This window comes from Phalacrocorax aristotelis, chromosome 4, assembly GCF_949628215.1.
Source record: "Phalacrocorax aristotelis chromosome 4, bGulAri2.1, whole genome shotgun sequence".
In the NCBI taxonomy this organism is placed as follows: Eukaryota; Metazoa; Chordata; class Aves; order Suliformes; family Phalacrocoracidae; genus Phalacrocorax; species Phalacrocorax aristotelis.
In genome coordinates, this window is record NC_134279.1 from 45926006 (window position 1) to 45949153 (window position 23148).

The 23148-nt window shown below is 36.4% G+C and overlaps 1 long non-coding RNA gene across 1 annotated transcript in view; it reads left to right on the top strand.

Moving 5' to 3' along the window:
• LOC142056938 (uncharacterized) overlaps positions 1-23148 on the top strand; it is a 543236-nt gene that overhangs the window by 51405 nt on the left and 468683 nt on the right. The window contains exon 2 of the long non-coding RNA XR_012660487.1: positions 6855-6969. This is a non-coding gene — a long non-coding RNA (uncharacterized LOC142056938). The remainder of the gene's footprint in view (positions 1-6854; positions 6970-23148) is intronic.

The window sequence follows — 23148 nt, forward strand, 5'->3', positions numbered from 1 at the left end:
TTTGCAGTTTCATGCAGTAATTTTCTCAGAGACCTTACTGGAAATGAGCTTCATATTTTTAAGATAGTAATTGGACATAATTTTTCTACATAGGCCATGTTACATACACTGTATGAGAGAGTTGTATTTATACTTGTAGAAAATGAAATCATGTCTTTCTTATTTTAAAAGGCGAAAATGATAGCAACAATAAATATGATAATCTCATTTATATAAAACTCTAAAAATGTGTCACACTGTAAATGATATATCCATAACCAAACGAAATCTGTCTGAAGGTTGCCTTAATTATCTGCATGAAAAATAATAGAAAAAATTGTGAGAAACCTTTAAAGAAGATGTTACTAAGTAATCTAAGCAATTTTTTTTAGCACTGTGCTAGGCAATATATAGCAACCATTCTCAAACTTTAAATGACAAAAAGTTTCTTATACTTTGCATCTGCTTTTTGCAAAACACCGTTCATCCATACACTGCATGTGCCTGTTTCAGATATAATATCTATTTGAAAAGAAATTTAGCTTTGCATATATTTAAAATATATGATAAATAGCCATATGCAAACGGTATAGTGTTCTAGAATTTATTTTTAAACATTTTTTAAATGTTAAAAAACTCTCTCAATAAATATTTACTCTTATTTTAGGTTTTATCACAGAATTATTATTTAGGTTAGAAGGGACATCCAGAGGTGTCCAGTCCAACATCAAAACAGGTGTAATGACATCAGGATGGTCTCGGCTGTGTCAAGTTGAGCCTTGAACATCCCCAGAATGGATTCCACAACCTCTCTGGGCAACCTGTTGCCAAATTTAACCACCATTATGCTAATTCTGCTTCCCCCCTGCCCCACCCTGAGCATGTAATTGAAACTTCTCATGTTTTCGTCTGTTACCTCTTGTCCTATCGCTGTGCACCTCTGATGGGAATCTGGCACCATCTCTCTATTTTCTGATGAAGCAGTTGTACAGAGCAATAAGGTCTCACCTTAGCTTTCTCTTCTACAAGCTGAACAGGCCTTGTTCTCTCAGCTTCTCCTTGTATACCATGCTTTTCAGTCCCCTGACCACCTTGTTGGCCTTCTGCTGGAGTCACTCAGTATGTTGATATCCTTCATGTACCAGGGAGCCCAAAACTGGGCATACTGCTCCAGATGTGGTCTTAAAAGTACCAAGCAGAGGGGAAGGATCACTTTTTTGGATATGCTGCCTACACTGTTAGTAATACATACCAGGACGCAGTTGGCCTACACTACACATGAACAACCGCTGGCTCATGTTTAGCTTGTCCACCAGGCCCATAGGGCCTTCTTTGCAAAGCAGCTTGCCAGCTGGCCCTCAGCCTGCCCCCGCCTTGCTGCATAGAGCGTTTCCATCCCAGATGCAAGGCCTCACACTTGCTCTTCCTGCACTCCATGAGCTTCTGGTCAGCCCATTAATCTCGCCTGTTCAGGTCTCTCTAACTAGCAGCCCCACCACCCAGTGTATTGACTGCCTCCTCCAATTCAGTGTCATCCGCAGGCTTGCTGAGAGTGCTGTCATCCAGGTTGTTAATGAAGACATGAAACTACTGGGCACCAACTGGACTTTGCACCACTCACCACAACTCTCTGAGCCTTAGTAGTCCAGCCAATTTTCCATCCGCCTTTTAATCCACTTGTCTAGCCTGTTTCTCACCAGTTTAGTGATAAGGAGACTGTGCCTTGGTAGAATGAAGATGCACAACATCCACTGCCTTCCCCACATCCACAGGTGCCAGTCACCCCACAGTAGAGAGCAATGAGGTTGCTCAGGTGTGATCTGCCTGTGCTTGCAGTGTGGGCCAGAAATGGCTTCTAAGATCTTGGCCACTACCTTTCTGTGGACTCGTTAAGGCTGACCATGCAGTTCCCTGGATCCCTGCTTTCTGCTTGGCTTGAAAAGGAGCGTGACAGCAGCAGCTTTCATCACAAACATTTCAAAAAGGGCATGCAGCAGCCTCGCAGTGACATCCACCAGCTCCACAGAAACCTCTGAGGATGCCTCCCACCTGGGTCCATGGACTTGCATACATCCAAGTGGGTTAAGCAATCCACTCCTCCTTCTCCTATGGGTGCTGCTTCATGCCCACAGACTGTTTTAGGAGGCTCAGGGACCCGGGATGCTTGAGGAGAAGCCTTAGCCGTGGAAACCGAGGGGAAAAAAGGCATGGAGTACCTCAGCTTTCTGCCCGATTGCTTACCGCTAGCCCCCCCCGCCAAGCAGTGGCGGCAGCGTCCCTGTAGCCGCCTCCGTGCAGCTTCAGGCAACCCCGTCGGGCGCCGCCACCGCCCCGCGCACCTGCCGGCAGCTGCCTGTGTGCCGCCCGCAGCCGCTGCCGGCAGGGCGCAGGCACAGAGCCGAGCCGGCGTGCCCCACCCCGCCGAGTACCGCGCTCACAGCCGTGCGGAACCGGCCCCGGCCCCTCAGCACCGGCCGCGGCGCTTCTGGCAGGACCAGGAGCCCGCCAATATAGCGGGGGCGGCGGGTAGCCTCGGGCGGGAGCGCTGCCGCTGCCTCCCTGCCGGCACATGGCGGCCACCCGCCCTGCGAGTCGTGTGAAGAAGGCTTGGCCCGGTTGCCCTGCGCGCGGAGTTAATTGTCACGCAGTGAGTGCCGCTGAGGCTGGGAGCGTCCGCTGCTCTTTGTGCCCTTCATGATTTTTTCTCTTGCTGAGGTGTAGGCTCTCTCAAGAAGTAGGGATGTTTTCAGAAGTGTTTTGTAGGCCCTGGAACTGTTCTTTTGGTCCCTTAAAAAAAATTTTTCAGCCTTAAACTGCGTAGTTGAAGAGCGGCAGCCTGTGGTTAGGCATAAATTGTGCATAAGGACGGAGAAGTTTGTGAGGGCCCGTGTGGCGCCAGCCGCCGCGGTCGGTGGGAAGAGTAGCCAGGCTGAGGGAGGCCCTGCAGCAAAATTCAGCCGATGAAGGTGAGCCTTCAGCTTCCTCACTGGAAGGTTTTAGGAAATGGTTAAGGTTGCTAGGCAGGTTACCATGTTGTCATGGAAAGAGAAGTAAAAGAGAGTTTGAAAAAGCCTATCCTTGGAAAAGGAAAAGGGGTGGGGGGTTTTGGGTGGGATTTTTGTTTTTGTTTGTTTTTTTTAAAAAGTATTTATTTATTTTATTTTATTTATCTGTGAGCTTTGTGAGGGATGTTGGGTAGAAGCCCAGGCATGTGTTGCTGGAAGATAAGAAAAATAAAGTAGAAAAGGAGACTGGATAGATAATTTTCTAACACTATTTTGATAGATATTCCTTTTCTGGGATGCTATTATCATGGAGGTAGTAGAATTACAGGGCTGAACTGCTTTTCTTAAGGTCATTTTATATGTTAAGGGTGGGGTATTAAAGAGTAGAGAAGCCAAAGAAAGTCTTATGAAAAAAATTAATCTAGTACTTAAAATGAGATACAGTTGTTAACATAGTCTTCTCACTAGGGAGAGCTGATATTACTTATTGTTTTTATATGACAAAGAGACTACTCTCCCAAGCCCTTGTTTAAGAAGAAGGCTGCATGCAGGGAGGGGAAGAGGACTTCAGTGCATTCGTTTTAGACTTACCTTCTTGTGTTAAACTTTCCTTATGCAGTGAGCTATAATTTTGCTCATAATCCTGTATTAGAAGTGTGCAGTACATACTAAGGTTTGTGGAAAGTTATAGTCCCTAAGTTCCATCCCAATGTTAAAGAAAGCAAATTAAGTTGATAGACCAGAGAGGACCAAGTGCCTAGAAGGAAAAAGAAGGGCAAAACTGAGCTAGAGTAGCAGAGAAGCTGAAAAAATACAGGGGAAAAAAGCATATAAAATAATTTGTTGCTATGAACATCTAGTTCCTTAATTTAGACAAGAGGTAGCCAGATCAATGCCCACATCCTTTGCCAGTTTCTGTGGCAGGGTGGAGGAACACCAAACAATGTGACACTCTATTAATCAGTTCATTGAAGGTTCAAGTGAGGGATAGGCTATGTCAGGGAGGTCTTTGCACACACATGTACACATGTGGTTAACTGACACCTGCCTCTTTTATCTCCCCTGTGAGTTGGCACAGATGAACCTGGGGAAATGAGGCACTTGCACCCAGTAGTCTTAGATTCAACTGGTTTTGTCTTTGATGTTCTTTCCTTTAAGTAAAACACTTCTGGTAATCTGATGAATACACCTCTCTCTGAAGAGCTTGACACAGTAATGTAATGTAGATGTCCCGAAACAGGAGCATCCATTTTGAAAATCGTGTAGTTAAAAATATAAAACAACATTTTCTTTTTTAAATGTACAGAAAGAACTGGAAAACCCATTCTGTACATGAAAATTACTGCAAGTGAAACAAAAATACTGTTACTCAGAAGAATCTTAACTCAGAGATGAGAGGAAATGGTAGGACAAATCCATGTATAATTGCATAAAACCTTAAAAATTAAACGTAAACAGTTAATTACCTGTATCGTACTCTGTTAGCCTCTTTGCGAGAGGTAAGTGGTCTATAGAAAGTGGTAGAAAATTCAGGGGCCAGTATTAGAATCTAGGATGAGTGATACGTTAGAATGCAATGACTTTAGCTATTAAAACAAATTAATTGCACAGAGAGTCATGCCTTAGAGAAATGAGTCCAAATTATTTAACTGCAAGGCTATCTCAACTAGAAACAAAAAACTGTCTTTCTTCAGATCTTGATTTTGTGCAGAGACTGTTGTTGGTGTGATTTATAAAGCTGGAAGATACGCATGCATGGAAAAACCAAATCTTTACACGATGTATAGTAACAACATATTTGAGAACTTAAAGATGGTGAAATTTCAAAAGCTTAAAAAGGGGCTGACAGAAAGACCTGAAGAAATATCCAAAGAATGGTAGATAGTTCTCTTAACTGAATTTCTGTGAGGGATCTTAAATTATCAAACTGTTCTCTCTAAGCATCTCTAAGAGATGATGAGAATGAACAGCTAGCATAGATTGGTAGGGAACAAGCCAGATTTACCGTATCTCTTTTGAAAATATTGCAGCAAGCCTTAAGGGATAGACGAGATATGCTATAACTTGAATTCAGTAAACTGCAGTTTTGATAATCTCACATAGCATTCTCTTAAGCATTCTAGGGAGCTGTGGTCTAGATAAGACTGGTCTAAAGTTAGTACACAAGGTTTTTTTTGGAAAAAGAAAAGTTTTTTATTTATTCACAATCACTCCTTTCACCAGTAACCGCGGGAAGGCGGGGGGGAGGAGTGTAATCCCATAAAAGTCTGTACTGGATATGAGGTTGTTCCAGAACTTTGTTGGTAGTTTGGTAATAGAGTAGATCCTACTCTTGCTGCAGTCATATTAGTATAAGATAGGACTCAAGTTCAAACTAATCACAATTCCAGAAATGATGGAAAATAACAGATGTACAGTTTGATAAGAACAAGCACAGGCACTAAGTAAGGGTAATTAACTGCATAAGTACAAGATGGAGAATTCCCTCTAATGCTTCAGCAAAGAATATGGGGACAGTATATTCACCATGCCATACTGTTACATGTGTAGCTGGTTCCAGACTTTTTGCTCTCCTACATAAGTGTTTACTGTCCCTTCATATCAGCAGTACCAGAGCTCAAGAAGTATTAAAATGCCTGGCAGATGTCCTTTGGCAAATCTGAAAACATTTCATGCCTCTATCACCCTTTATGAATTTGAGGCATGGCATACTAATTTCTGCCTACCCATTTACTGGGCTGATAGTCTGTGGCAGAGGCACAAGAGATACAATATCTGAAACTGCTAAAACAAGATCCACTAGAGCTCTTTCACCACAGATCTTCAGGAGTGGAATGTGTAAAACACCCAGTGAAAGGATTTGTAGGCTCACATTGTCTAGGTTTTCAAAAAGGACAAACAGTACAATGTACCTAGCTGTTAGTAGCTCATGAAATTGTTACAGGCATTAAAAGAAAACTTAGAACCAGGTTTATTTAACCTAGGAAACGAGAAGAATGAGGATAGGTATATATAAAATAGTTGTGAAAGGAGATCAGTGTAAACTATTTGCTCTTTCTGGTTTAGATACGACAAGTAGCAGTGTTTAATTTGCAGCAGAACCTAGATGCAAGAGGTAAGAAAAAGGTCTTTGAAAAATAAGAATGGTTAACTCCCTGGGGTAGGTTTTTTTATCTGGAGGGTAGTCCAGCTTCGACTTCAGCTATTTAAAGAGAGATTGCACTGGCACTTGTCAGTACTGGTTTAGATGTGAAGCAAGATACAGCTGAACACTGCTTCCTATAAGAAATACCAAGACGTATAAACAGGCCCTCTTTATGCCTTATTCCTATCGCTTCTTAAGTCACTTTCTGTAGAATTCTGCCAAGTATGTAAATAGGAACCAGGAGACAGAATAGAAGCTGCTGCTTCTGTTTCTGCTGAAAGACCAAATAAAAGTTATGAGTTAACTCTACTGTTAAAATAAACATGACTATTTATTTCATGTGTTCTATATAATACAGTTGTTTGACATGCTGAATGGCAACTTGGTTGTGCTGTTTTGGAAGGCTGGACCAGTTCCCTCTGTGGTCATTATGTTTCTCCTCTCAGGCCACCAGATGGCTGTTTAGGTGTAATGATAACAGCTGTTTGATTCTTCTTGCCAGCCGTGAGACTGAAGAACTCCAGAATCACTTGGGTACTACAGGATTAAACAAAGACAAAATTTAAACTTTTATCTTCTGTAATGTGGTAATTGCATATTGATGAATAAACATACGGACTTTGCAGTAAATTGTCGCTCAATGTGTTATTTTTTAATTTCTAATAATCTGGTTTATGTTATTTTCTATATTTATTTGTACTTACTCTGTACCGGTTATTTCCTAGGTGTATCTACAGAAAGACAGAAAATTAATCACATGAACAGAACACTCTGGATTTTCTTCCGATGTGCAGACTACACTGATTGAAGTACTGAATCCACATACAGCACCACCTTCCTGTAAGTAGGCTCAATCAGTGTGAAACACATTGTATAAAATTTTGCTGGGTTTGTGGTAGTTCAGTACTCTACAAGGAAAATCTCTGATCTAGTATTCTACCAGAGAAACACTGCCATATATTTAAGTGTACACATAAGAAAGAACAATGTGAAGACTTAAAACATCTTCTGACAGATGTTCCCCCACTGTCTTTTCTGAAATTCAAATTGAGAAAGGAAAATCAAGAGTCACAGACACTGTTAGCCAGTTTTCAGAAGTGGTAACTAACTGTACACAATGGGAGATGTAACAGTGAAGTGATAAGGCAAGAAAAGCAAGAAATAGAGTTGCAGCAGGAAGGGGCTATAGGCATAGCTCTATTTACTTTGTTCTTGTCACCTTCTCCCTGTGTCACTAAGACTAATGGCATTATCTCATCTGCTTTTAAATAAATATTATTAGATAGCACACCTTTACAGCATCAAAACTAACAGACATAGCATACGCTTGTTGTTCGTTGTTACTCCTGGTTATGTGCCTCACAGTTGATATCACGGGACACAGAAAGATAATTCTGAGACAGAATGACAGTCTAAGAATCTGTGTGATGAGTAAATATTGAATGTATTTTTAAATTGGATTCTATCACAGTACTACAAGCTGAGATATAAACCTCCTCATTATTATGGGCATAAATGGATATTTTGAGGTATTTTGAATTCACAAAGTATCCAGGTGTATAAATTTGGGTCTTCAGTTATTTGTAACAGGCATTTGGGTAGGCATACTAGTTTTCTGGCTTCAGACTTCTAAATTTCACATACAAAATAACACCATGGAGGTTTTGTGATTTATTAACTGATTTAAGGAAAAAAAAAAAGAGAATGTCTCACTGGCTTATTTGATAGGCTGTCATTTTATATGGTTGAAATGTGTAGTGTAGACATGCGAATTCTCCTAGATGATAAAAATAGAGTGTGTTGATAAGGGGATAATATACCTATGTTTTTTGGAAGTCTGACTCCTTGAAGTAATTGAAATTCAGACATTGACGTTAACTGGAATATTCAGTGCAAAGGCGCTAAAATATGGGACCAAAATTAGAAAATGAGAATTTTTATTGTATCATGTATTTAACAGTGTCAGAGTCAAACACATCAGTGTAATTTCTGCATTTTATTTTCTGTCCTATTATAATATATCTGCATCTTCTGAAAAGGCTTTTAAATATGCAGTAGTATCATAAGTTGTTTTGTATGATTTTTGGCTTAAAGTTGACTTTTTGCAGGGATCTAGGGGATTGTAGCTTGCCATCTGTTGCTTAAATCTCTGTACATTTCTACTGCATTGAATGGATAGTCTTTTTAGCCTGGCTTCATGATTTGGAAATAAGAAGTGATGCTTATGAGATCAGGCAGTGTGAGGTTATGTTAGTGCTCATTTGTTTATATCTGCACTCACTGCATTTGAACCCTCTGGAAGGGGTGGCGTTTTGAAAGAGGGGGAAAGGTCTTAATACTATGTTTCTAAAACTTATATGGAAATGAATGGCTGAGCAGAGGAGATGGAGTCGTGTACTGACTGTCTATAGTGTAAATACAAACTATATTGGACGAGGGAGTAAAAAGTTATAGTTAGCTCTGTTATGGGAGAAGCTTCAGACAGCTTAACGCTTCCTTACATACTGAAAGTTTGTCAGAAACAAAGTATCCTATGTTTCCTCATGCTTAGTGAAAATTCTTGCTTCTAACGGCTGTGATGAACACTGCAAACCTTTTGAGCTTGAGTCATCAAAACCCAGTGCTCCCAGCGGAACGCTGATATTATTTACAAACACATGGAGATGTGGCTGGAGGAACAGAATTCATGTAACGCCTGAGTGCAGCCAAGTGAATGCCTCTTGTTCTCAGCTTTCAGTTTGGTGTTTTAGGTATGTTTGTAATACTTCAACATACTTCTAATGGTGGAGCTGTTTTTCGGTGGTAACCATTTGTATGAAATTATTTCATGTGTATGAAATAATTGAAGTTTGTACAATAAAGCATAGCTCAATTTACTTGAACATGTAAATCGGCTCATTTATGAGTCACTTGTGTATGACTGGTACAGCAGTATTCCACACGGTAAGTTAGGAAGTATATAGCAATTGACATATAATAATATTGAAACAGATTGTCCAATACATTTATTTCTTTGACAAAAACTGATCGGTTTTCATTTGTCAAATTCTGTACTGCTCTTTCATTGAACTGAAGGTGTACTTCTTAAAACAGCAGTGACTCTGAAGTCTAGTGTGTTAAAATTTGGTAATTTCTTTTGGCAAATAAAAAAATAATGAGATTAAGTCAAGAATCCTTGTTAAATTTCAAGTGCAAGGTAGTGGGAACACAAAAAATGCTTTATGATGAGCTTTGTCAATCTGTATAATTTTTCAGTTAAGCAGCCATAAATCAAGGGATATTGTATTTTTTGAGGCTCATTAAAGAGGCATTATAAATTAGAATAGTGAGGCAGTCAGTATAATGAAATGATGAATGCCTATAACTATCTCTGTATGTAAATGATCTGAGACAGATTTGCTGGTACTACAGAGGAGAATAACAATCTATTTGACAGTTCCCTGTAGGTGCTACTTCTGGATAGAAGTGACAGATTTTAAATGTAAACCTCTTCAACAGCAAGCACTTATTAGCACTCAGTGGGGAAAAAATGGCAATATAGAATAAGACAAATAGCAGATAATGCCATTTAAATAACTTTGTTCTTACAAAGCTTTATTGCCAATGTGTTAAAGTCTGGGAGGTTGGTTTTCATGTTTGTTTGTTTTCCTTGACAAAGATCAGGTAGGTGAGAGAACATTTTGGAATTTAGAAAATTGTAATCAGAATCATTTAAGAACATTCACTGAATATTATGGGAACTCTTGATAGAAAATATATGCATGTGCCCTTTCATCAACAAACTTTTTGAGAAGTTATTTGGTAAATATAACTATTATCTGTGATAAATGTTAGTACTGTCTGTGTTTGCTGCTGTTACTTGATTTACCAAACTACCTTTACTTGTTGTTTCCTTTTTTATTCTTTTTTCCCGTGATAGAATGGAAAACAGTGGTCTTTCAGATCTCCGATTTTAATAGAAAAAGGGCAGAAGTGGTTAATGAAACCAGGTTAGCAATAGCTAATACTTTTTAGGACATCTTATGATTTTATTTCTAGGTCATTTGTCTCAGTCCTAGCCTGAGATGCTACTCATAGAGGTATAAAATATTAATCTGTGTGAGATTCACATTTCGATAATAATCCAGCTCTTCACCAGAGATCAGCATTAAAGTAGTTCAGGGGACTATCAAAAACACTTGATTTATTTCTTATCCTACTTTGTAATAGATTAGGTTATGGATTTATATTTCTTTAAAGTATGAATCTAGGCACATGAATTGATTTTTCAAATTGTCAAAGCTTACTTTAAAGCTTTTTCTTTTTTTGAGATAGCCTGTCCTTAATGAAATTTTTTTTCGTATCTGCCAGCCAAACAGCTGCTTGAAAGGGTAGAGATTAAGCCAACACTGAGAGTGATGCAATGTCTACATGTTTAGATTCCATATGGCCTTATGTCTTTTAGTATTATGAAATCTGTGACACGCTGTGATTTTTCTTTGTTATCTTTTGTCAACTGTTAAAGCTACCTTGTGTTGCTTGCACTAAATCTCTTCAGAACTTAGTGTTTCACTGCACCACTGCAGATTTGTAATCCCCTTTCATGGTGTTAAATTATCAGACACATATGCACTGTATCTGACTTACTGGATATATTTATTGTTCCCCTGACTACTGTGCTTACTAATTTGTTTCTTTATTGCTTTGCCTTCAGTTAGGGAATACTCACCCTCTGTCTCTTGAATTTTAAAAGAATAGCCAAAGTTCATTGCTATGTACTTTTTGCTGTTAGTTTTCACTGTTTCAATTCAAATCTAGATCATTTTCCTCACATAGATCCTGATCCATGTTCATGCAGGACAGCTGAGGTTCAGGAATGTAAAATGTGAATATCATCTCAGTGGGGAAAGGAGAGTAAAGACAGATTTTATGAGAGAATTTAAGCTATAATTTGTGACTGTACCAGACTTCTCGCATAGCCAGACTTCCTTTGGAAGTAAGGAGGAGTTCGTAAGTCCAGGAAGTGTATTTTGATCCTATTAACGTAGCCTCTTGAAATGATGACAGGGCTTAAACTATTGCTGAATTTTATCTCCTTCTGTTTGCAACACAACAGAGTTGTAAACAAGAGACACTCAGTCACATTAGGTAGAAGAGCTTCCTATGCATGTACTGGCTCAACATTTGCTCCCTTTCCTTCGCTTCCTTCTGTGTTCTCCATTGTCCTATAATCCCTCTTACGTTAGATGCCACAAGTATTTTAAAAACTGTCTTGCCTGTCTGGTTGATTAGACCTCTGAAATGTTTTGAAGAAAGTGAAAACATCTAACATCTACCTTTCCATGACAGATGAACAAAATAGGGTCATGTGCTATATATTAAAAGAAAAATAAAATCAGCAACATGTGTTCTGTAGAAACCTGTTTTGAACACTCTTATACCCCAAAATAGAACAACCAAACCATCCCATTTCATTCAACCATTTAGAGCTTCCATGATGCCAAACACAGTAACTGAAATCAGAGATTACTGCATCTGAAATTAAATTCTTTCCGCCCCTCAGAGGTTGGTCCTATGTGATACTGTGTTTTCCTATATGATGCTCTGTAAGTCACTAGAAATGAGTCTCTTACTGGTGTTTCTGGTGCCTACATTTGTTCAATGGGTCGATGGTTGAAAGTTATTCACCAGTTCTAAGAATACACTTTATACACATATATAATTATAGACTTTATAGATTATATAAATATAGTGCCTAAATATACACTAAGTATACGCAGTATATGCATGCCTACAAATGGTAGACTAACTATACACTGTATAAATAAATATTCAATACATTTTTGTTTTTAGGAAAACAGCTACAGGTTAATAATTTACAATATAATGTAACTGCTTCCAGTACTCTGAACAAATTGCTTTGAAATGACTCATCGAACTTTTCTGGCTAATCAGAAAGCATACTGAAACATAAACGTTTCATTGCCTCATTAACTCTGTTTAGTGTAAATAAAAAACTTCATACAATGACACCTATACAAACTGCTGAAGAATGATGCATTTTTTTCAAATATTGTGAGTCAAATCACCAAGGAAAAACCGTACTAAAGAAAACTAAAATGAAATTACATGTATATGTTACGTTGAGAGTTTTACTTCACTGTCATTGCATTTTAAAGTCAATTTACTTCTCAGTTGTACTAGAGTACTTGAGTAATTATTGACTAAGCTTAACATTAGGTAGATGTAATCAGCATTTTTTCTTTATATATCAGTTAAATCTGCCTGGTAATCTACAAATTGTTACAATTATGATTTCAAGTCTCATGTCTTTGTCAGTTATATTTATCTGAATTTATGACTTTATTAATTACAAAACATTGAAATCTCTTGGATGTTGTTTCTTTTACTTAAAGAAATCCCTTTGCAGAATGTAATAAGGAAGTGCTATGATGCTCATCCAACTATTTCAGCTATTTATATTTTTTAAGAGCTAGATAATAGGTTTAAATGATACTGAATGGCAGTTGTATGGGTTGAGTTCTGCTGTGTAAATGTACCAGGAGAGTACAAAATTAAAATCTAAAACTATGATATAATAATGTTTCATTAATGCCTATTTCAAGTAATCGAATAGTTAAAGCAGTTGTAATTTGTGATTTATTCTAGTGGCAATACTTTTACACAAATAATATTTTGGGTTAACTGAACTGCTACAAACAAAATGCTGTTGAATTTGTCAAACATGAAAACGAAAAAAAGTCTTATGAGCCCATTCCAGGAGGTTTGGCCTCTCTTCAGCTTTTACAGAAAGCATTTCGAATTTTGCTTGTACAGGGGTATTCTGACTGAACCAAAAACTCAATCTTCAAAAGTGGTGTCAAAATAAAGAATAATAGTGCTCATCTGGGAAAAAGCATGAGGGGAGGGAAAGCATATATTTAGGCAACCTGTTAAACAGTTGCATTGGATGACTTCTGTTTATTTGATTGTATTAAATATTAGTAAAATCTACAGATAAGGATGTATGTTTGAAATCTGCTCATACATAGTATCTGTGTTTGAGTTTTAAAATCTTTTTTTTAGATCAAACTGTAAAAAAAAAAAAAGATATGTACTCAGCAAAAGATCCCTGTCATGCAACACTGTCGAGCTGAAGGGGGCCTAAAGTTTACTCATCAATCTAGAAGAGAGTTCTCCTTGAACAGAAAGCTGAACACTGTTCTTCAGTCCTGCCAATATACAGGCATAATTTTATGGTAACAATGAACGGAGACTCATAAGGATTGGTTGCTTCATTGATGCTTTCAAAATTAGATAGCCCAGCAGCAGGATAAGTTGCAATTCTTTCCCATTTGTCAGTCTGCACTTTGTCTTTTTAATAAGCGGGACACAGTTTTAGGACCTCATTGCCAGGAGATGAAAGTTAGGGCAAGGCTATGGAAAATATGGATATGGAAATGAGTGATAGTTATATCTGAAGACTTTTTGAGATTTCAGGAATACAGTATATATTCAGCAGTCTCAAAACAGTCCTTTGCTTTTCAGTTTTGAGATATAGAAGAATACTTACTGTAGTGGCTTTTTGTGAAGAGAAAATAGAAAGACAAAAAGATTTATGACTGGTATTTAAAATGCTGTGGACTGAGCAATTGGATTGCAATGTATTCTAGGTTTCCTCTTCAGCCTCTGTAAAATTTTGACATTCAAAACTGAGGCTGAAGGTGAAGGATTGTGGGAAAGACTAGAAGTAAATTGTAACTAAATGCAAGAAAACAGTAGAAAAGAATGAACAATGGAAAAAATATTACTTTGGACACCATTGAAGAGGATGAGATGAAAGGATGCTTGAAAAGGAGAAAGATAATGAGAAAGAACTTTTTGTTCCATCTTAATTTTAGAGACTGCCATAACCTGAGGCAAACTGTTTGACATTGCTAAGCAGAAGCAATTATCTATTTTACTGAAGCAATTTCCACCTGAAAGGGATGGAAATTAGAAAATGAAAAGATGAAAAAACTGGTGTAGGAATACTGTGCTAGAAAGTATGTATTTAAAGTCTAGTAAATTCTGATGAGATGCATCATTTGGTAGCAATAGTAGCAAAACTAACATAAATATTGTATTCTAAAAATGTCTTAAAATATAATTATATAGATGTGTATATAGTTTATACCCATATATATGCATCTGTATATACATCCATTTTTATCGATTGGTATGTACACATCATTAGTAACTGAGTTTCATTACCTCTATTCATTTTCTGGTGAACGTTGTCTGCCAAAACTTTAATAAAGTTTTTCTCTTCATAATTGCATTTTATCATTATATTTGAGTGATAAACCTGTAATAGTCCCCTTGCAGCATAAGTGCTTGCATAGTAGCCTAGAATACCTCATGTTTTTCCCCTCTTATCTACTGCACCAGACAAAGCTAGGTTGAATGAATACATAGTCTTCTGGGTTTTCTAATTTAATTTGAGAGGTAGACAAGAAGGACAGAAAAAAATAGCTTAGATTAAAGTGAAAAATACAACCTTTTTATTCCTGAAATGAATAAAATTAGCCTTTTTCTACTTGTCGTAACATGAAAGAATTTGCACACATTCTGTTAAAAAAAAATAGTTTTGATTCACAAGATTCTGGGTGGGTATTTTACCTAATCTCCCTGATAGCCGTTTTTTATTTTAGTAGATTTATTTCTAAAGTAATTGACTGAAGAAAACAGGCTTCACTTCTCTCTTATGTCTGAGAGGATTTGATTCTACATTTTCCACAAGAGTGAGGCTGTACTTTTTTCTGGAAAGGAGAGGGTAGTTAGGTTTTCCTAAATCCTGTGTTCTTCTACTCTTTGACTAAAGCTTAATATTTTTAATGTAGTATGAACAGTAATTAACTATTAATTCTACTATTAGTTATTGTCCGTGTAATATATTTCCCTAATATTAGTATCTGTCCATTTTTGAAAGTGATGACAAAGACCTGAGAATGAAAAAGCTCTGACATAATTTTTCTAGCTTTGCCATTGCTTTAAAATTACAGGCTCATTTTTGACTGTTTCTGGATTGTGTCCTACTGGGGACGGAAGAATTGATAGATACTTTTCCCACTGCTGTGAAAAGCAAAAACAAAACAGAATGAAAAGCACAGTGAGCATCATAAGTAACTAAAAACAAAAAGAAGTCAGAAAGAATCTAATTTCCTTTTAGTCTCCTGAACTCCACCTCATTCTTCTAAGTTCTTGAAAAATAACTTCCCAGTGCGGTGGTGGTCTTCCAAGAATGACAATCATCCTAGATAAAATTTCTGTCAGTGCAATTCTGTATCTTTATCAGATCACTGTTGTGTCATATTTTTATTGCTGAGCTGATAATATATAAGTATTTGAACAGGTTGCTCAGACCTGCTGACTAGAAACTCTGACCTGAATATGTCTAGCTATGACAAAGGTTCCTTAGTCTCTTCTCTATTTTCCTTACAGACAGGTTATAAGCATTATTACTTTTTTGATTTCACAAGTTCATTCATGGAGCTTTCTTTCTTAAACTTTCTTTTTCTACTAAATATATTTGCTTATAGGAAAAATAGTATAAAATAGTTTTCTACCTTATGGCCAACGAAATCTTGGATTAAATGGTTGGTAGAGGTATCTGTCAGAAATTGCCACTATTGACAGTCTGCCATATAAAGATTTTAATGAAGAATTCAATATAATAAAAGTGTATGAAAGCTCTAATGATATCTGTCACCTGGGTTCCAGTAAAGAATTTACACCGTTAAAAATCTGCAGGAGAGGGGGGAGGAGGCAGTTAATATGACCTAACATTTTCATAACTGATTTTAAGAGTGAACCTATTTCTTTTCAGCTGAGTCGGAAACATATTTTGTGTAAAAGAAGCAAGACCATAATAAGGAATAACTTGAAGTTTATAGAGTAAACAAACATACAGAAGCGGTTAGGACAATGGAATTTTCTGGATGTTAAGTTGAGAAGGCTATGTTTTTTAACATGCTCTAGGTGAAATGCTAATATGAACATGAATTTCATACTGTATATATGCATGTGTGTGTATCTATATGGATTTAAAATTAGCTTCTCCATGTTGAGACTTGTTTTGTGAGTAGGAAATAATACAATCATGCAAGAAAATGTTGAGGAAGTGAGTTATATTACTACCAACACAACAAACAAAGCCAGGAATAATTTAACCCCACAAGCTTCTGTACTTTTTTTTAGTTCTTGAGAATAAAATTCCAAATTATTCAGAAACTCACAATAAATAATAAAACTGGTTGTGTTTTTTTTTTCCTTGTATGTGCCCGCCATCTTCACAAAAGACTAGGCTTCAGTCCCACAATCATGTAGAGACTTGGAACTATGAATATTTGTGATTTTGTTTTGGAATATAGCTGTTTTGTATAAACTACTTTGATATCTCTGACACTGTACCTCTCCTCAAGTAATTTTTTTCAGTTTTTAGTGGCAAGGTAGCAGCTCTCATCTTACATTAATGCTGAGCTATTTAATAAACAAGCTAAGTACTTTTTTTTTTTTCCCGACAGTCCTGTATGTCTCACTAGAAGAATAATTATTTTCATATTACTTTCTGGTGATCTCAGTGACAATAAACACATGCATACACATATTTACACACCCACTGAGACACGTCAGTATGTATGGGAACATACGTACATACAGATACTATCTCAGTTATGTTTTTCTTTTAGAAGGTAAAAAGGGCATGAATATAAAAATAATGTTACATCTACAGCTAATAATGCCATAATAGGTAGAATCAGATTTTTTCTTGTATTTGTTTTTTTATATATTTTACTGTGTTTTTACCACATCTATTTAAAGGCTAATTCTGATTTCATTAGGAGCTGTTCACCTGAAAGTGTAAATCACACTGATTTATATATACCTGCGTACACAATGTAGCATATATAATACAGTTTCTTAGAACTCAGTAGGACTGTTGTCTTGAACAATAATCAAATAACAGTTATACAACATATATCACATACTGGATCATTCTGAGAGTTACTACTACAACTTCTCACTACACTTGCGTGAGCGGACCAGTAAAGTTTTTAGAAATTCTGTTAATTTACAGTAGTGTGTTTTATGAGTCAGATCTATGTCATGCTTATGCTTTCTCTTGTTCATTACACTTGAAAAACTGGTCTTGGTGAAGTCCCTGCCAGAATTAACTATTTATAGACAGTGGTTTCTTAGTTCTTCAAAACTATTACTTTTCTTCTCTCTTTCTCCTGCACTTCCAATTTGTGATCACAAATGGTTTTGAAGGATTTAAATTTCTCAAGCATTAAATTATTAAAATGGCCCTAAATTCTACACATTTCAAATTGTAACAGAAAACTTTGAACAAATGCAGAATCTGTGAACAGTTATCAAATTTATTTAAATATAAAAAATACACTGCAGTTGGCACTGCTGCCCTACTGGGATGTAGTACATAGCTTTCTTTTTTGCTTGATGATTGTCTGGGCAGGAGAACGGACCAAATTAATTACTAAGATTCCCTCCAGACCTATTTTCTACGGTTCATTTTCACGGTCTTTTCAGGCAAGAATATAACCATTAAGTTTTAGATTTTTGCAACTAAGTGGTACTTTCTGACTATAAAAATGGTTGAATTTAATGTAGATGGATGAAACATTTGCTTTTTATTAGGGAATAAATGCTGCTGTAGTGAAATTTACTTTGTACGATACATATTATTACACATACTATATTAGCCAAATCAAAAAACCCAAGTACTTTAGTTCCTATTAATCCTCTTAGGAATGTGATAGCAATTTTTGTCCTAATCAATGATTTGGAAATGTCAGTAAACTGAAAGGTAATAGCATTAGAATGTTTATAAGGGATAAGCAGGTGTTAAGGTAATACTGGCAGAAATTGTTTTGGTGGTTTATCAGCTGTATTCAAACACCACTCACTCAAAAATTTGAAATTTTTAAGCATTTCTCTCCCGTCAAGATTAAATTGTTTTTTCTAATAACAAGTGTTATTATTTATTCAATTGTCAGCATTAATTTTTAATTTAGCAGCTTTTGAAAGTAAGTGATTGGAATGGCTCTATATAATTTCAATTTAAGCATAATGTATTTCTACTGTTTTAATGTATTTGAGAGATTTCACACTTTTTTCTTCCTCATATTTTGTCCAAATAAGACAAACACGACCTCATCCACAGACAGAACTACTCTATGCAGAAACTAAGCAGAACAAATCTTAAATTCCAGTCTCTGTGGTTGTAAACCTTAAAAAATTTCAGGACAAAAGGTGGGTATCAGCCGCTTACAGTGATTCCTTTTTGACTTATTTATAAATTAACTCTGTTCCAGAATGTCTTCATATAATACAATGATCGTATAATAAAAATTGTATAATAAGAAAACCTACAGTTTAGGTAGAAACAAGGTTTTAAAAATTAATCACCAGGGAGGATATTTTGGTATACAAACCCAAAAGCATCATAATGGTAGTTGTTGACTTACTGTTTTTTGTTTACTTGTAGATCATAAGAGTAAAATCGTCTTGACCAGATATTTTTTTTTTTTTTGTGAGCTAAAAGTTCAAGTTTGTTTTAATTTTTGAGCTCTTCAAATATTTCTTTTCTGTTTTCTTCCTAAAATTAAATTTGCTCTGAAAGAGAGTTTAAATTAAAAAAAAATCTAAACGTCTGGCTTTAAATTTCACAAATAAGGATTTTATTACTAGAAATAAGATTTCAGATACTTTGGGAGAGAGGAACTAAATGAATCAGATTAGCAGCATTAACATAATTTCATAAAATAAATTTTTTCTTTATCCCTCTGTAACACTAACCTTGATGAGCCTGTGGGCTGCAATATGCTGTGATTTCTAACCTGTCAGGATTAAACCATGGGGTCTACTTTTTGGAAAGAATTAGAAATATCCCAAGAATTAGGCAGGGAAAAAAATTATATGTTTGATATAGACCAAGAAGTTTGTCCTTTTCAAGCATTTCCTTGGCAAGCAAAAATTGAAATTTTTGAATTTTTCTACTTTTGCAAGCAACATACCTTAAAATGTTTATGTTTAGGATATTAGTCATTGCAGTGATCATGCAAGTTAATCTGCTAGAACAAGCAGTATTTGGAAAAGGGAGTGGTTAAAATCAGTTTTAACTACTACCATTTCATTACAAACAATCTACACATTTCTAATTCCAAAATTAGGATAATCATAATAATTTTGGACCTGTATGATGATGATACTGAAGTTGGCATTACCTACCACGTGCAAGAAAAGTTGTTAACAGTGGTAGCATTCATAGACTTTCCTGCAACTGATACTTTATTTCCTATGGCATGGTACATGTAAGTCAAGTTCTGGGGCGTATCCATGATGGCTCCCAATACAGCAAATAAGGGGCAACAAAATACAGTGCATTACCCTCCCTGGCAAGTGCAACAGACCTCTTTAAACCCTGCTCATCTTCTAAAGGGAGCTCCTGTTGCCTGATTGCTCAGACTCCCATTTTCTAGCTGAAACATGTCACATATCTCCATGTGTGTATAAGATTAGATAACTGACTCTTTAGGGAACTTCTTCCATCAAAATGGAGTCTTGTGGTCTTCTCAAACCATGCCTGAGGAGGAAATACAGGTTTAACGACAAGCAATTGCATCTCCAGGCTGTTCCTCATTATCTGTCACTTCATATTAAATGACAGTTTAGGTGCAGTGCTGTTATGCTTTTTCCAAATGAGTTTCTTGGAGAGCATGTTTGATATTTCAGTAATCAAAGAAATACATTGCAGCACCTTTTTTCTCAGAGACTGTGTGATTTTCATATGAGATGACCCAGTCTTCGATACTATGTTAGATCAAAATACGTCATTCTTTTGATCTTTAAGATGAAAAAAGGGAATCTTGTTTTGAACTTATTATGTATTTATCTAATAACTTAAGTAAACATTGGTTATGCTTATTTACAAGCTGATAGTTCTGCAAAGAGAAATAAAATGTGAGATGTTTATAACTATTATTTATACTATTTGGGGTCAAATGAGAAGCAAAAGAGCAGAATCGTAACACCTTAAAACTGGTCCTACTGTTCTGTGTATGCCATTTGAATCATGGAAAGCACATTATCATTTCATATGATTTGTATGTGCCTGTGCAGTTTGCATAATTGGATGTGCTTGCCTGTTTTTCACAGGCAGGATTAGAAATACAATTTTAAAGTCTGGACACTGCGCCTTAAAAAGCAGAACCATAGTTGACCTGACTGTATGTAACTAGTTAGGAGATTAGCTGATGAGAGATCTTTCAGATAAGGTGGCTGGCCTACATTCGTCTTCATTTTACCCCTCTTGCTTGGTCAGAGTGAGACAACCCTCATCTTGTCTCTAAAGAAGTGGTGTACATGTTTCTTCTCTTTCTTACAACTGTAAGTTTTAGTGTAAATACAGTTTTCATGTGTATTTTACTGGGATAATGCAGCTTTCTATCTTCCACCACTATGATTTTGTAATTTAAAATAAAATATAATTAAATACAAGCTAATATAGCCTCATGCTATTGAATAAGCAGCACATCTGGCTAAGACAGAACCATATTACTCCAATGGGAATCTAATTGGAATAATAATTGCTGTAATATGGAGGCTTAAAGATTGAGAAGTAAAATTCTTGTTGCTGACCACCAGCCCTTACATGAGAGGTACAAGGACCGTATTAACTAGAGAAAATGTCTGATTCTTCTCAGTGCTCCTTGGGTTATTTCTGCATCCTGCTCACACAACATTCATACACATTGATGTGTTAAATATGATTTTCTTCTTTCATTAACTTTCAGTACTTCAAGTATGGAATGATTTAAAAACCCCATACAATCATAATCCTCATACTGGTATCTTCAAAAAAACGTCCTTCTGATCTCACTAACATGCTTAACTGTTAAAGGAGTGAAATCTGCTTCCAAGAGAAATGAGAATTCAAAACCGTAGTAAGTTCTGGGCCGTGTAGCTAGCCTGCATGTATTTGGTGTACTTCAGCACATTGTCATATACAATTTTTTTCTTCTATCTTTTAATTTGTTATATTTAATTATGACTTGTAGTTTTCAGTGAAAATATGTCACTGTAGAAAACAACTGTTCTGTTGCAGGATTGCCTCAACAGTTACCGACTATGATGTTTTTGGGCCTGTACGCCATCAAAATTTCAGAGCATCTTCTGTAGGCAGAGAGAAGTCTGCTGACAGTGTTCAGGTTCTGGTTATATACCTGCTGCCAGCAGTATTTGCCTCTGAACATGGCCGTTTGTGGTGTTGGTTATAGTATGACCAAGGATTATGAGGTCTGAATAGTAACCATCTCCACTGACCGTGTAGCTGTAGAGGTTTCCTGCTCAGTCTCAGGAAGAATGTACACTCCCCCTGATGTTTAGAGGCAGGGTAGCATTTTATATTTTATGGTTCAGCACATAGCAGTTACTCTTCAACTGTTTAGGCAACACCACCCCTCTTGAGATTCAGACTGCAATTCAATCCCTACTTTGTCAGTCAGACAATGTGTTTCTAATGTACCCTTAGTTAGCCCAGTGAGCTATAACCAGAAGGTATCTGGATGAAATTCAAGAAGCACAGAGAGGCCAGCAAAAATATCCACCGCTGCAGTGCTATTTCAAGAGAGTTTCTTTAGTTGGTCATGAATTGTAGTGTCACAAGAGTAAATTACCCTGATTATTTCTCTGTGCCGCAGAGTTTAAGGGTAGCTGAGATATCTCCACACTAGATATGGAGTATATATGGATACATGTGCTATTTAGTTACTTGAAATAATTCTAAAATAGAAGGGCTTACAATGCACCTTTACTGTAGTGCCATGAAAGTTTTGAGAGATAATACTGTGCAAAACTTTAATAAACTGCAGTTTGGAGCAGAAAATATTTTGGATACACTAAACGTGTGTGTTCTCTACTTTGGTAGGGTAACAGTGCTGCATAGTGAACCAACTGTTACTTAGATATTATAGAAATATAAATGTTGTTAATACCATTATTGTATATTTAATGGTTTCACAAAAAAGAATGTTCTGGTACATTCAATGTCTTCTAATTCAGAAACATCCAGGAGACAGTCATAAATGCCAGAAGACAATGCAAAACATAAAAGGAGATAGAAGGGTCCTTAAACAGTTCACAGATTATAGCATATGCTATATGTAGCATATGTATAGCATGCTATATATATAAGCATAAATTATATACCTCTACATCTTTATAATCCTGTACTGTTGCAAACACAGATTATATTTTTTTAAAAAAATTATTTACGTACAAAGCAAACCTGAAATTTGCTTAATCATTCAGATTTTTGCCTGTACTAATTCCAATTCAGTCAAGAATTCCTTTTGCCTTTTTTTTACCAGAACTACAAGGTATTTTGTGATGATTAATGGGGTTCTGATATTTTAAAGAATAGACAAATCCTCTAGCTCCAAGGATAAACAAATGATGATGATGATGATGATTATAGTAATAACAATAATAAAAATTCAAGGCCAGGCAGATAATAACCTGTTACCAGAAACTTTTAAAATATGTATCCATCATCCTCAAGTATTAATGTGAACCAATCTATTTGAAATATTGGTGGATATTTATATTTGGTCTTAATTTCTGGAGCTTGGTATATCTCACAATATATTAGTAGTGTTCTAGGGTATTTTTAGTTGGGCTGAGTAAAGTAATGAAACCAGCATGTCTGCTTATGTCATTCTATGTTTTTTCCTAAATACCAAGTTCTAGCCAAATACTTGCTTTGGTCACATAGAAGTTTGATACATGTAGGTATTGTCTTTCTCAATTAGAAGTACTTCCCTTGCTGAATCACAGAATCACAGAATGGTTGAAGTTGGAAGGGACCTCTGGAGGTCATCTTGTTCAACCCACTTGCTCAAGCAGAGCCTGTAGAGCCAGTTGCCCAGGGCTGTGTCCAGATAGTTTTTGAATATCTCCAAGAGTGGAGACTCCATA